At 50.8% G+C, this 15,157-nt stretch overlaps 1 long non-coding RNA gene across 1 annotated transcript in view; it reads left to right on the forward strand.

Annotated features, from left to right (window-relative positions):
* Positions 1-6,988, forward strand: part of LOC116493889 — a 35,749-nt gene extending 28,761 nt beyond the window's left edge. The window contains exon 4 of the long non-coding RNA XR_004253812.1: positions 173-6,988. This is a non-coding gene — a long non-coding RNA (uncharacterized LOC116493889). The remainder of the gene's footprint in view (positions 1-172) is intronic.
* Positions 6,989-15,157: the final 8,169 nt, after the last annotated feature.

Genomic DNA, 15,157 nt, shown 5'->3' on the forward strand with positions numbered 1-15,157 from the left:
CTCTCTGCAAAGCTGTTTTGACTCTGGGAGCTGTTATCTGTAGAAAGGCCTCATTACTTTATCTGTTTTCTCACAGGGCACTCATAGCTGCTGTCTCTTTGTGCAGCAGTGAGTTCCACCAGACGGCTTTTCTTTTGTTGTTTCTGATCTGGATGATTTTTTTTTTCTCCAGCATTACTGAGGAAAATCACACCAGCTGCATGTCAGAAACTCTTGGAAAGAGGAACAAAGCCATCTGTTCTCCATGTCCATGAAGGCATGCACAAGAATTAATGGGTGTATCCTGCACCAAGAAATATTCAGGTTAGGAACAGCTTCTAGTGGGGAGGAGAGCAAAGCACATGAACAGACTGCCAGGGGCCAGAGGATTCTGCATCACGAGAGATCTTAAAGGACAGAAACAAAAGACAGGGCACTTGTAGGTTCCCGTCTTATAACAGGAGGATGGGCTATCAGCCTCTCAAGGTTCATGCCAGCCTTGCACATTTCCTAAAACTAATCTTGCTCAAACCTTGAAACTCAACTCTGCCTTCTTCAGAGTCCCACTGTTCAGCACTCATGTGATAACAACATACCATTTACCAGTGTGATTCTCCTTTCTAACAAAGTAACTGTGCTCAAGTCTTGGAAGAGTGCTCATTTCCAACTGTGCTTCACCTGATCTTCACAAGACTCAGCCCCAGCTTTGTGCTTCAGATGGTGTAACATCTCCAGCTGTGCTGTCCATGTTCCTGTGCTGGGTATCAGTGTTGGTTTGTGGGAATACTCTTCCCTCTTTCTTGGCACCTCGTTGTTATGCTCCTGCAAACTTTGTCACAGGAGACTTGCTGAGGAGTACACGCACTACTGGTTTCCCTGTAAATTCATTTTTATGTGTCTTCCCTGTTAGTGATGTTCCTTCAACACTCTTCTCATGGAACAGGGTTCTCTTCTCTGTCCTCAGTAAGAAGCTGGGGGATTCTGTATGCACGGAGTCGGTCTCCTTCCAGCCCTCTGGAAGGACAAGTAATTAGATCCACCCAATTCCTCATACAGGACCCTTAGCACTCACCTGAATGTGCTGGGCTGATCACTCGGTGCTCCTTCACACGTTCCAGAACAGCTCACTGTCACTGTCTGGGACACTCCTGGGTAAAGATGTGCTCTGCAGGGTGAGCAGAGGCCTCAGTGCAGCTGGCTGAGAAGTGGTGCCAGAGTCCTGAATGAAGCAGGTAAAGATCAGGCCTGCCTGCCAGAACTGCACAGTTGACAGTCTCTAAGTTGTTCTCTTCAGTGATATATCCAGCAATCTGCACTGTTTCAGCTGCACTGGCGGGTGCCTGGTTTGCGCAGTAGCACTCAGGAACCTGCATGTGGAAAGAAAGCTGGATGTTGCCCCTTTTACTACCTACATATCTGGTCACAAGTTACTCAGTAGTCAGAACATGTGCTTTAACATATGCTGAAGAGAGCAAGCAGAGCCTGGAGGATGTCAGTGGGTGATGAAGGCCCTGATACCACCATCTGTATGACATGTGCTGCTGTGCCTTGGGCTTTGGCCTGAGCACTGCAGTTCCACCCTTGGTGGTAAACATAAGAGTAGATGAAGCAGAGATGGGAGTGTAGATTTGCTATTTGCTATCAGAACTTTTGGATTCAATTTCCATTCTCAGTAAAATAGCTGTGTGCAGTTTCCTACATGTGCTGCTTTGCAAATAAGTTGTGCAGGACATGGCTATCAGTCAGAGACCACCTGGAGAGCAAGGTCAGTTAGATGCTATTTAGTTTTGCTGTGCAGTGGCTGGTCCAGGCAACATGGAGGTGTGGGTCTGACTGATGGAAAGGTCTCACCTCAGTTCCTTGGTAGCTACAGGAGCCTACTGCCCTTTGCCTACCCAGTGTTTGAGTGCAGTCATGGTACTGAATAGCTGGAGAAGTAGAATTGCCTGGATATCAGCAGTTGACTTATCTGCTTTTTTCTCAGTACCTAGCAAGGGTACAATTCTTAGTGGGATGTTGCCCACCTACACAGCCTCACCCTGTCTATGGAATAGCAGCCATGTTAGTACTTAGGAGCACCCACTTGGACCATAGGTCCTCAGCAGGATGGTGGAATGAGCACACATATACCGTATACCAGAACACAGGGCAGCTCACATAGACATAGAAGACATAGACATCCCAACTCTGCTGGTAGCTTAAAGGGGCTAGACATAGACAGCCAAAATAGCCAGTGGGAACTGTGAGTGACATGGGAAGGTGAATTCTGTCATCTGTGTAGACACTGGAGAGGAACCCCAACAGGTACCTGGGCCTAAGAGCCAGTTCTACAACACAGATATTATAGGAAATAAAGGAAATTATAAAGCATTGACTAAAATGGTTTGCAAGGCTGATTTCTCTCCATGTAGCCTCTGAAGGAGCAGTCTTGGGGCTACGGAGAAATAGGCAGCCTCCAGGCTGTGAGGTTAATGCAGAGCCACAGCTGTTTGTATAGCTGCAGTCTTTAAGAGAGACTTGGGAAAACTAGCTTGGATTCCAATGAATATTTACAATTACACTGCTCCAAAGCTGAATCCAATCACATCACTGCAGTATGCAGGCTTTGTGCATCAAAAGAAAATGAGAGGAAAGCAGGAAAGATGGAGTTGCCTTTGGAGAGACTTACAGTGCAGATCTCCCTGCTTGTGGCAGAACTAAAATGCTTTATTTCTGATAGGAGCAATTTATTCTTCAGACATTTTGCTCAATATTAGAAAGTGTCTGGCCGTTTTTTGAAGTGAGTCTTCAGTAGATGGTCTTTAATTCAGAGTGAAATAAAGGAATGGAAAGTGTTGTAGTCCATAATTTTGACACTGTACTAACAAACTCCAGAAACACGGGAGGATTTCCAAACTAGAGCAAAGACCTCTTCTACTCACTTGAGTTCTAGGTTACTGTGTGGAAGAGGCCTGGACAGAGCTGCCCTTGTTAAAGTCATGCTTCTAATATGATCTTTGACTGATTACCATTAAACAGGATGATCTAACAGGGAAGGGAAAAGGAAATGCTGGATGAACATCCATTGCAGCTTAGTATTGGCCTCTTCTTTTTTTTGCAGTGGAAGGTACACAAAAAGAACGATGTAGGGGAATCACTGTATGATAATATGGAGGATTTGCAACTGCTAGACCACTGCAGAGAGCTGTGTGCAGCAGAATAGGAAGTGTGTGGCAAAACAAAGGCACTTCATGAGATAACAAAAGGAATAGTACCAAGCAGATTACCTCCAAGAGCTGCTCTGGTGGCCTGCCCATATTGTCTGCTGATCAAGTCTTCTACATGTTGCCAAGGGAAATTATCTTAGATTCTGTCTCGTATTCCTTGTGTTGGCAGCTGGGAGAGCTGTAGGAAAGGGCTTTACAAAATAAAGAGGCACACATCTGGATGCTTTGAAAAAATCTATGATGTGCTCCATCAATTCCATGTATTGGGGTGTTTTATGGAAGTCTGACACGCTGGAGCAGTTGTTGAAGAAGGCAGGCATGAGAAGGGACAAGAGTACAGAGCAGACTGGGGACAATATGATTTGCATTACCACAAATTATGCTTTTTATTCAGACATTGTATGGCATGCATCAGTGTTGCCAAAACACTGAATACTGCCTGCTGCTATAATGTACAAGGGTTGTGAATAATCTCTGGATTGCTGTGGTACTACAGTACCAAAACACCAGTGTTCTTAATTACAAATATTTAAGGTATATCCTTCCATTCCACCATAAAGACATTCCCTAGCACCATGGCAGCATGACAGCAGGTGCTTTGAGAAAGTCTGTTTAGGATTTACAGTACAAGACTGTGCACTTACTCTGACAGAGTGTGTACTTACAAGCACACCTGACCTGGAAGAGTGACATCTGAAGGGCTAGCCTCCTCCATCCCCAAGGCCCCAGCAGGCAGCATGCCTCCACCCCGAACAGAGGGTAACATGTTGCTGTTTTCACACTGCTAATCCCTTTGCATGTTTTGAAGATGATGCTGTTTCCTAGTGCATTTCATCTTGTGGCTGCACAGATCCCTTCTTCTGGATGGCAATCTTAAAGGCTGATGATGGGAAATCCCAGGAAGCTGGTCTCTGATCTAAGTCACACTGCTGGTGGAGGAAAGCACTCTGACACATGCAGGCATGGCACAGGGTGTTCCCTGCAGCTTGGCACATACTGAAGTCGATAGCCCTCAGCAGGAACTTGCATTCAATATTATACTGTCTGAGAGGCTTAAAATCAACTGTGACATTTCAGTATAGCTACAAAAATCTTGTTTTCAGTTTCTCTACTGGTAGCTTGCTTTAGAATGAGACAGTGCAATTTGGTAATTGATTCTTGGAATCCAGCTAGTACATATGCACTGGGGTATTTGGAATCATATCCTGTAGCATGAAAAAGTCATTCATTTCATTCATTTGAAGGTCCCTTGTGGGCATGGTAACTACCCAGACAAATTCCATATGAAGATGAGAAATGTGACAGAAATCAGGCAGAGGCCAGTTCTGTGTGCTGCAGAAACAGCTATGCAGTTTCGCACTGACCAGGAATCCCCTTTGCTCCATCTTGCTCTCTGCAGCTTATTGTAGGTAGGGCCTGCACCTACCACTTGTGCTGAGGGCAGAGGTACAAGTGCTGTCGGCCCCAGCATCAGGCTCACCATGAGAACAAAGAGCAGGTTTTAGTGCTGACATTGGCTGGCTGATGCCACGGCAAATTGTTTGCTGGGACATACAAACTTCCACTGTCATGGAAGCCAGCTCTGCCGCTGTCAGCCAGCTCTGCCACTGCTAGGAGTGAGCTTTGTTTAAAAGCGGACTAGTCTGTGAAGGCTGAGCTGTATCCTGACATGGCAGTGCAGAGGTAGGGTCACCAGCACACCACTGCAATATTTTGGACTTTTTGGATACATGTCCTTAGAAAAAGACTAGAAATGGACTTAGAAATGGACTAAGACCCATTGTCTTTTCAAGGCCAAGCTGGATGGGGCCTTGGCCAACCTTATCTAGTGGGCGGCATCCTTGTCCATGGCAGGGGGATTGGAGTTACATGATCTTAAAGGTCCCTTCCAACCCAAGCCATTCTATGATTCTATGAAATGGAGAACAGACATACTGAGACAGGTCATACTGTCAGGGTCAGTCCTTGCAAATGATCCTGGAGCACTGAAGGGAAATAAGAACAACTTATGACTTTGCAGTCAGCTGAGTCTGTCTAGCCTACTGTTGTCTCTGATTGTGGTCAAGAGCTATTATCTTGGGCAATGTAAGAAGAGGGCATAGCTATTGCAGTACTGCTCTGCAAGCTTCCAACAATCTGCAGCTCGGAGGCTTCAGAAGCAAAACTGAGGTCTTGTATTTAATCATTGCAACTGTTTTTTTTTTTTTTTTGAAGTGGACAGTATTTAATCTCTTTCTGAATGCATATGAACTTTGGAGACCCTTTGGATCCTTTGTCAAGCAGTTTGACACAACATAGGGCATACAAAAATGCTGTTTGTTTTGTAGTTGTTACCTGCTAATTTATGGGGTGCTGCTGGCTCTTACATGGAAGGGACAACAAGAACTCATACTGCAGTCAACCTCTGTGTGCCAAACTTGATTTTATAATCCTCCGTCATACTTCCCTTCAGCTGTCTCTTCTCCAGGCTAAAGAGACTTTCTACTTTTTCCTCATATGGAAGATATTCTTTGTATTTGATCTTGCTTGTTGCTCTTCTCTGAAACCCTTCCAACTCTTATTTTTCTTGAGAGGCAGACCAGAACTGCATATGGTAATCACAATGCAGTTTCCACTATGGATCTATTCAGTGGCATAACTATGATCTGCTCTCCATTATTTTCATAATAATTCTTAACAGTAAGTTTGCCTTTGGATTGCTCCTGGGCACTGAGCAAACATTTCCATAGAACCATCTCTATCCGTCTATATCTGTTTTTATCTAGTGTAGCCCCAAGCCCTCATTCTTGAGGAAGGAGTAGAGCTACAGCACCTGGAGCTGCAAGTGAAACCTTGTAATAAAGAAAGTGCTGCCCCAGAACTTTAGCAGGGTTAAGATTACCTGGCTGTGTCTCGTGCCTTCAAGATCAGGGACAGCTGCTAAACATCTGAAAACCAAGAAATGATGAGTTAAGATCAGTTAAGTCTCACAACAGTGCAGACCTGTCCTTTTCCAGGCGTGTCTGCTCTCAAGTACCAGCACCACCTGAGAGGCCATATAGCATTGTGGGAAGAGCACAGAAGCCTTCTCCTTGCTGAAACAAAGCTCAAGTTCAGGTCAAGCAGAAGAGCCAGGAATTGCCCACATTTGCCCTGCACTTGGACAGTGAGTGTCCCTAAACAAACACTCTGCACCTGTTAAATGTGGTCAGCCTTTCACTCCTGTTGCAAGGATTCCTTCTGAGATAGCACCTTCACTCCCCATACCAAGCACAAAGGCTACTGCTACGCAGGCCACGAGACTTCTCAAAGCCCCACGTGGCACAAAGGCTGGCCTGTGCACTTCAGCTGATGACTGCAGGATTCAGTGCTGAAGAGAGGTTGACTTAATTGCTCAAGAGCTCAGCCGGTTGGCTGTCACCAACCTTTCACCATTCAGCACAAGCACACCTAACCAACGAATGCAGATAAATGCTGAAGTCAAGTCACTATCAATGAACACAAATAATGGCAGGTTCTCTTAGTGCTTCCTCGTGTTTTCTTTCTGTGGATTCACAGACTGAGCAGGAAGGGATCGGGAGTCTGACCTTCAGTAACAGCAGTCAAGAAAATTTCACCATGTTACTGCTGCATTCAATAACTTGTTTGACAAAGGCAGTTTCAGAAGTGCATTCAGCTGGACTTGAAGACATCGAGATGGTAAATGCACTACTTCCTCCCTTGGCCGTCAATCCCTTTGCATCACTCTTACTGAATTTTTGTCTCTGATTATTGCTGTGACAATAGGGCTAAAGAAAGTTTATAAAACTGTGGTACGTTCTCAACTTTGTTTCTCCTGGTTTTGATGTTTCATCTTTTCTGTATCTTAGAATACTCATTTCTTTTTTTTTGGCCAGAATGAAGGTTAACCATAAGGAAAAGAAAGTCATGAGGATCCTCTTTCTGCCCATTTCTGCAATCCAGTACCCACCTTCCCCTCTTTTTCAGTTTCCCCGTGGTCCCCAACCACCAGAGCCTTTTCTACTTACACAGCTCCCTCTTTCTGTCTCTCCTAAACCCCATTTTCCCCTTATCTTTTCCTACCTGCCATTGCCATTGCTGCTGGTTCAGGAGGAAATTGACAAAGCTGGGCAGGGGCATTGGACTACAAGATACCAAGAGGCCCCTGCCAACTGCAGTGACACTGCTTCTGTGACACTGGGCCTGTCCCCACCAGGGAGCTGGAAAGACAGAGGAGGAGGCAGAGGCCTGTGCACTCTCAGCGAAGCTCCCGGGCAGAACCTGCTGCCTTGTGCCAGGGGTAAGAAGCAGTACAAGGTGTTTGGGCAATAGGAACATCCACGGTTGGCCACGTGTGACTGGGACGGGTGGGTGCCCCCTGTGCACCACCAGCTGCCCATACAGCCCTCCCCACCGGCTGCACAGGGGAAGGCGGGGGCTGGAGGGATGAAGGAGGCACAGAGCGCTTCTGTCTGCTCCAGGATTTGGCTTGGGCTCTTGGCAGGTACTGGAAACGCAGCAGGCCAGGTTCCCACCTATTTCTGCCACTGCAGCTGTTTCCTCCTAGTCTCTATTTTTCATTTTTCCCTGCCCTGGAGGGGACCCTCTCCCAGGAGCTGCAATGTGTGTGGGGTTTTTTTGTTTGTGTGTTTTTTTTTTTTTTTTTTTTTAATAAGTATTTTTCAAGTAGCTGGCTGAGTCCCTGGAAAGGATAATGAGATCATTTTCATTGTAGAATGCAAAGCCATGCAGGACTCTCCTGTTTGTTATTTCTCCCCTGTAGACTCTGACCACGCTGCCGATAATTTATGTTTGTTGATATTCCTCACCAGCCAAACATACAGCCTGTGCCCTAGACAGTACCCAAATGCGATTAGCCCTGAGGTACCGGCTTCCTACCAACACAGAGAATTGGAAATTATCGCTAGAAATGCAGAGAAATAACCTTTAAGGCTCATCAGAATTCCGCAAGCGCAGCCCCCGCTCCCGGTTTCCCTGTCACGAACCCAGCCGGGTGCTGCAGCGGCTCCGCGGGCGGGCGGGCCCGGACCCCCCCCCCCCCCCCCCGCCGCCCGCCGGCCTCTGCGGCGCCTCCGCACCCCCGGGACGGGCAGCGCCCGCCGCGGCCTCGGGGCCCGAGCGCGTCCGCGGTGCCGGAGCCGCGCTGCCGAACGGCCGGGACCGCTCACGGAACCGGCGCCGCCACCGCGCTGCCGAGCGCTGCGGCCCCCCCCCGGGCCCCGGCCCCCGGCCCCGCAGCCGCCTCCCGCCCTCCGTGGCCGCGGCGGGGCCCCCTCCTCCCGCCCGCCGCAGCGCTGGGCAAGGCCGGGCGGGGGGGGCCGCGGGGGCCGCGGGGGCTCCGGAGAACAAAGGTTCCGCGGGGCCTCCGCAGCGCCGCGCCCCGGCCGCCGCGGGGAGGGGCCGCCGCCATGGCGGGGCCGCGGTAGCGCGGGGCGAGGGCGACCCCTGCCGGGCGCCGCCGGTACCGACGGAGGGGCGGACCGCGCCCCCGGCACAGCGCCCCCGGCACGGCGCCCCCTGCCCCGGCCCCCTCGACCCCCCCCGGCCCCCTGCGCCCCCTGCCCCCGCTGCACCCCCGTCCTCCTGCCCTGGTGGCCCCTGGCCCCTGCCGGCTTCGTGCCTCGTTGGCCCCATGTCCCCTCCAGCCAACCTCTCCCCATCGGGGACCTCCCTGCCATCTTTTTCAGACCTTCCTTTTTTTTAAAAAAAAAAATTATTTATTTATTTATTTTATTTTTCCTCCTTCTGCCGTGTGTCTGCTAACCCTCACAATGGACTGCTGCTTCCTTTTGGCTCCCCCCACCAATAAGCCTCCACTCTTTTTTAGGTCTCCTGTGACCTCACAGCCCCTTTTTCAGCCTTTTTGTATTGTAGAAATGACATCTACAGATCACCTCACGGCAAGGTTGAGGGGGGTGGTAGAATTAGACTGCAGTTGCCTTGGTCCCTTCCCTTCCCTTCCCTTCCCTTCCCTTCCCTTCCCTTCCCTTCCCTTCCCTTCCCTTCCCTTCCCTTCCCTTCCCTTCCCTTCCCTTCCCTTCCCTTCCCTTCCCTTCCCTTCCCTTCCCTTCCCTTCCCTTCCCTTCCCTTCCCTTCCCTTCCCTTCCCTTCCCTTCCCTTCCCTTCCCTTCCCTTCCCTTCCCTTCCCTTCCCTTCCCTAGGCCCAGCCTATACCATCTGAGCATACTCAAAAGCATTGCTATTGTGTTTGCAAATGTTTGTTTCCGGGGAAAAAGTTAGGCCACATGAGGACGAAAGCCTGGTTAAGCTTAAAAATATGTAGCTATTTTTCCTGTGGTTAGAGTTATTTTTAACACTAGTAATTTCTAACATGCAAGTATTTTTCCACTCATTCCATAACTCAGAAGTAGTTGGTTAATCAAAGATTTGAAGTAAATGCATCTTCAGGAAAAGGCTTGGCATGGAAAATTTTAGCTGCAAACAGAAGTGTTTCAAGGAGGAGCTGAGCCCGAGTATGATGTTATCCTGTTGGTGACTTCCTCAGCCTGCCAAACACCGGTGCGCAGGTAACCTCAGCTCACCTGCTTCCCGGGAACAGCCCCCCGACCAGGGCTGGAACCCTGGATAAAGCTTTCAGCCCAAGATCTCCTTCAGCACTTCTGTCACTTGTATTGTCCCTTCAAGCACAAACCCAGCAGTATGCCTGAGCCCCCAGGGCACTGCAGCAGGCAGTGAAGAACTGACGTGGAGTCTCCCACCCCACTGCAGGACCAGAACTAATTCCTACTTTGGGATCAGTACATGGGTAAACCAGCAAAGGAAACAAGCTGTCCAAACCATGTTTTTAAATGGCCAATGATGGCACAGCTCCTTCAGCATTCGGTTAACTCTGCCAAGATTTAACTATTAATGTATATGCTTTATTTCCAGTTTACATTTGGCCTGCTTCAGCTTACAGTCATTAGATTGAGATGTGCTTTTGCCTGCTAGATCTAAGAGCTTTCTGTTACCAGCTTGGTTCTTCACGTTACGGACTGCATGCAGACGTGAGTCAATTGCCCCTTGCTTTCCTCTCCACAGCACCTCTCCAGCCTTGCGTGCCGAGGCGACGCCTGCGGCTCTTGGCATTGCCCAGCACCGCGAGCACCTCGGCTCCCGTAGCCGCTGAGGGGCCGCAGCTCCTGCAAGATGTCTGCCACTGGCTCAGCAATCCTCTTTACTTCTTAGTCCCGGCATCCAGAACTTCTGTGGTGGTCCTCCCACCAGTCCGTGTGGGCATGAATTTGTCATTACTTTCTAATCATTCATTTCTTTGTTTTCATCCACATAGTAGGTAAAAGTACTGCTGTCTGCTCTGACATGGCTGCCTCTCAGCTGCAGGAGGAATTCACCATCCCCTGTGCTTCTTTGCATGCTCCAGGAGTTTGCTCATATTAAAGTGATACCATCTGGTTTTGCTCTAAACTGCCTTTTCCTTTCCATTTCCTCAGTCACGGTATACTGGGAGCTGGTACAGTGACCATGCAGTCCAGGAAACCACAAGGAGAGAGGGCGGCAGTGTTTGGGATGGGATGGAGAAAAGCATCTGCATGAATTGTGGTGGGAAGGCAGCCACTCAAAAAGGTTCTTCCAGGGGAAATTCTACGCTGGCAAAAAAATGCATTCCCGTAGTGGGCATGCCCCACACTGGTGCGAGAAGATGTATTGGTCAAAACCAGACAGAATTCAGGGGAGAAAGGGGAGATGATACTATTAGCATAGGCAGTAAATTCTGAAATCTAACTGAATTAATGTAATAGCAATGGCATAAAGGCAGCATTCCCTCCAGTTTGTGGCAGGTACAGTAAAGAAGGGGCTGCGAGAGAAAGGCAGGTTAAAATGCAGGAGATTTCTAGGCTATTAAGTATTTTGCATACCTGGACAGGCCTCCTTATAAAATACCGCCTGAAACCACCAGGTGTATTTTGGAGCTGGACCTCAGGACACGGGCACTGGACATGTCTAGACATAGTGTGATAAAACAACAAAGAAAAGAATGATTTAAAGTCCTCCCTGTCCAGGAGATTTTTCTGCTTTCCAAAGTGCAAAGGCATGGTCATTGCTTTCTAAACACTGGCCACTTACGATGGCTGCTAGGAAAGCACATCCAACCCCACATCTGTTGGCTGTTTGAGAAGCCAGCCAACCGGCGGTGCCACGCAGAGCCCCTCAGCCTGCAGACCAGGTCCGTGGGCTCCCCGGTGTGCCGGGGCTGTACGGAGGGAAGGGATGGCATCTGCGCTGGGGCCACATTTCCAGGTCACTCCGGATCTGTTCCTGTTATGTAGAGGATTGCAGGCAGGACACTCCGACCTGTATGTTTATTTAACTGTCTGTGCAGATGTTTGCAAACTGCCCTCTTGTGCGTACCATGGCTGACTCCGCCTGTGTTCATGGCTGGATGTTCAGCTGCTCAAATGGCTGTCAGTGTGTTCAGCACGCTACTGGGATGTGCAAAAGCCATGCCTGCCACTGCACCTATATTAACTGCACAAGGCTTTTATGCACTCACATAGAAACAAGCAAGACCTTATCTGTGCCTTGGCTTTCCTGTGCAAAATGGGGATAATAACACTTGCTCATTTTGCAGAAGGGCTATGCAGTTCAGCTCATGAATATAAAGCAGTTTGAGATCCTCTGATGGAAGGCGCTAGAGATGGACAAAGGGGTACTAATGCCACAAAGCTGACTAAGTCCCAAGCACTGGTCTCACCCAGCTGTACTGTGTTTGCTAATCCAAGTGTGTAATCAGCACATACATAGGCGACATGTTGGTTCAGGCTGTGTAATACACAGCAACTTCAAAGCAGGCTCTCAACATGAGCTCATGCCGCTGGAGCAGGGCAGTCGGTGCCTGAGCACACTGCTGCAGGACTGGCGTTGTGCAGATGGAAGTGGAAAACTGCCTGGTGGCAGGAGTGTGAGATGGAAGTATGTCTAAACACAGTGCTGGTGTCACTCCCCAAACAGAAAACATCTCAACCTCCCTCCTCCTGCCCCCACCTCTGCCTGCCAGCTCCTCTGAATGAAGTCTCAGCTTTGTTTTACTGATTTCCATTTTGTATCCTAAAATATTCACTCCAAGTTCCGCTTGACAGACGTCCCTAATCTAATCTCCACGTCTGCTTTCTAATTTTTGCAGTCAGGATAAAACAAATCGGCTGGCGTTAATTGCCTGTGCAGCGGCCTGGAGCTTTGAGCCGTGATTTACGAGCTCAGAGCAGGCGCTCTGCAACACATTTTTCTTAATTTATTTTTAATGAGTCTCTCAATTAATTTTCTTGGAAACATCTTAATGATGTTGGAGGCGGGTGTTAATGAGGTTTGCACCAGTGCCTCATTTTGCATATTTTAAAGTACTGAATGGCATCACAAGCAAGCTCCTAGTCCTAAAAAAGAAAAAGGCTTAAAGCTGGGAGGAGACACCATCCTCAGCACTGCTACCTCAGCTTAGATGTTCGGGCTGTATGGGGCTGCTTGTGATATTCAGTGTTGGGCAGCTGAAGGTGGCCAAACCCACAGAGAAGGAACGACCCCAGCAGCATAGGAGGGCTGAGGGGCAGTGCTGGGGCACAGGCCCATGGCCAGGACACTTCTTAACGGACAGGATCAAAGCCAGGACTCGGCATCTGGGCATGCTGTGGTTTTCCCTCGAGCCCTCTGTGCCAGTGTCCCCCATGACATTCCCCCGCCGAGCCCCTAGGGCAGGAGCACCCCAGGGCGCAGGGCTGGGCTGTGTGGAGCAGCAGCCGTGGGGCACTGCGGGGCATCCACGCCAGCTTGCAGGGTCTCTGGTAATTGCCGGTGCGTGTGCCGGCGAGAGGCAGCAGCTGGATCGCCTTTGTTTTCTCACAGCACGTCAGTCTTCATTAAACCAGAGAGGAATGAAAATGGATTCACTTTTGTCCCAGCCAGAACGTGGCAGCTGTTTAATTTCAATTAACGTGGCACTGAAAAGAATAACATTACGGCAGTAATTAAAGTGAGACGGCTCCCACCCCCAGCGCCGCCCGGTGCGAGGTGCCGGCTCACCCAACAGGGTCCAGCTTGGCCCCACGCTCCCCCAGCAGCAGGCAAGCAAGAGCAGGCTGATGTGGGTCAGGTTTGTGGGGCTGCCCCCCAGGCTTGCCAGGACAGAGCTGGAACAGGGCTGTGCCCTTGCCCCGCTATGCCTGCCTGCAGCAGCCAGCCGCAGGGCAGCAGGACCAGTGGCACGACCTCTGGAGGTGAGGGCAGCGTGGCACAGCGTGGCACAGCACAGCGCACGGCGCGGCAGCGTAGACCATCACAGTGCGTGCGTGCAGCAGCTGGCTCACAGTGGGCACAGGCTGGCGGCACAGCCAGGGCTGCTGCTGGTGGTAGCCAGGGAGGAGGTGGCAAAGGCCCAGCGTGGAGGCTGCAGGTGGGCCGTGGTGCCACAGGCAGCAGATCTGGGTGCACACAGCTGCAGGACATCAGTGCTGTGCCAAGCTGCGCTGCCATGTGCCAGGCAGAGCTGTGCTGCAGTGGGCAGAGTGGCATGGGCTCCTCCAGGCTCCGCTGCCACCATGGGGTTGGCTCTGGCCTGCAGTGCCTTCAGCAGGCTGCAGCCAGGGGAGGGCAGCCCACGCTAATTAAAGCAGCAATAGCGCAGTGATGGAGCGCCAAGGAAGAACATACGCGTAGGTTCTGTGCTCTGGCTGCCACTGCCTGAGCAAGATTAAAATCTGCCGGGGGATTCTGTTCCCTTGCACTGGCAGAAACTAGGGCTGAATTCAGCTGCACTGCACGCAGCTGGCAGCAGTGGGGGTTAAGTGGCCCTGCTCACGCCACCATCGGTTCTGCGCCCACTCCCACCGCCTGTGGCTCCAACCCTGCGGAGCAGGTCGTCATGGCAACCGACGATTCCTCTTATGGTACATCTGAGTTCACCTTCTGGGCCCAGCTTGGCCTTGGAAATTTCCAGCTAAAATACTTATTCGTGAAACAGCACTGAGCATCAGCAACAGGGGGGTGGTCACAGGGAGCCCCATGGCATGGGCAGCCAAGGCCAGTGGCAAGTTTGTTCCCCAGGCATTGCCTCACGGCTGCACCAGGGCACCTGGCAGGAAGGGTCGGCCCACCGCTCGCTCACTCTCAGCCCTTTGTCAGGGCACTTCCCACCCCCTTGCCCCCACTGCAGCCCTCGACTGATCAGTCCCACGATATTTGATGTGCTCGGGCACCACAGGCCCATGATTTCACCAGCCCTCGATTTCACTCCCACCCACACCAGCACCCACAGTTTGCCTCTGTGGACTGCTTTTCATACACCTGTGCAGCCATGCACTTACCCACCCTGCACTAGCACTGCCCCTCTTGCTGCCTGGGCACTGTCAATATGCGGTCCTTCAGCGGCTTGATGAATTAATACCCATACGTCCCACTGCCACAGGGGGACCTGTGGGCACTCCGTTTGGGACAGGTCTCCTGCACCCAGGAAATTGGCCAGAGGTTGCTGCGTGCCCAGAGCTGACACCGACTCCTGCTGCCAGCATCGGTCCCCCCTGGTGACAGCCACCCACCTCTCCCCAGCAGGCTGGCATTAAACGCGTGCCCATGGGTTTGGTTTACTGTTGGCTTCCCCAGCAGCGGCTGGGCTCGAAGCCAGGCTCAGTTCCATCCCCGAGCAGCCACTGGGGTGTGCTCAGCCTCCCCCAGGGCCGTGGGCTCTGTCCCCACTGCGGCATGCCGCTGCGGTGGGCTCGCCGGCCCCAGACCATTCGTGCTGTGCAGAGCAGAGGGGCCCCCACTGTGGCCACCTGCCCCCACCGCGGCCACCATGCTGCCAGGGCTGCCCAGGGCCCAATGTGCTCAGTTACTGCAGCACACGCAAGCAGAGAGCTTGGTGGTGTTTTTTTTTTTTCCAACTATTGATCTGGTGCTTTGAGAGGGGAAAAAAAAATCTCCTTGGCTGTCTAAACACTATTGATCTGTGCCGGGAAGCCGCACGG

The sequence above is a fragment of the Aythya fuligula genome, chromosome 12 (genome assembly GCF_009819795.1).
Source record: "Aythya fuligula isolate bAytFul2 chromosome 12, bAytFul2.pri, whole genome shotgun sequence".
Classification (NCBI taxonomy): domain Eukaryota; kingdom Metazoa; phylum Chordata; class Aves; order Anseriformes; family Anatidae; genus Aythya; species Aythya fuligula.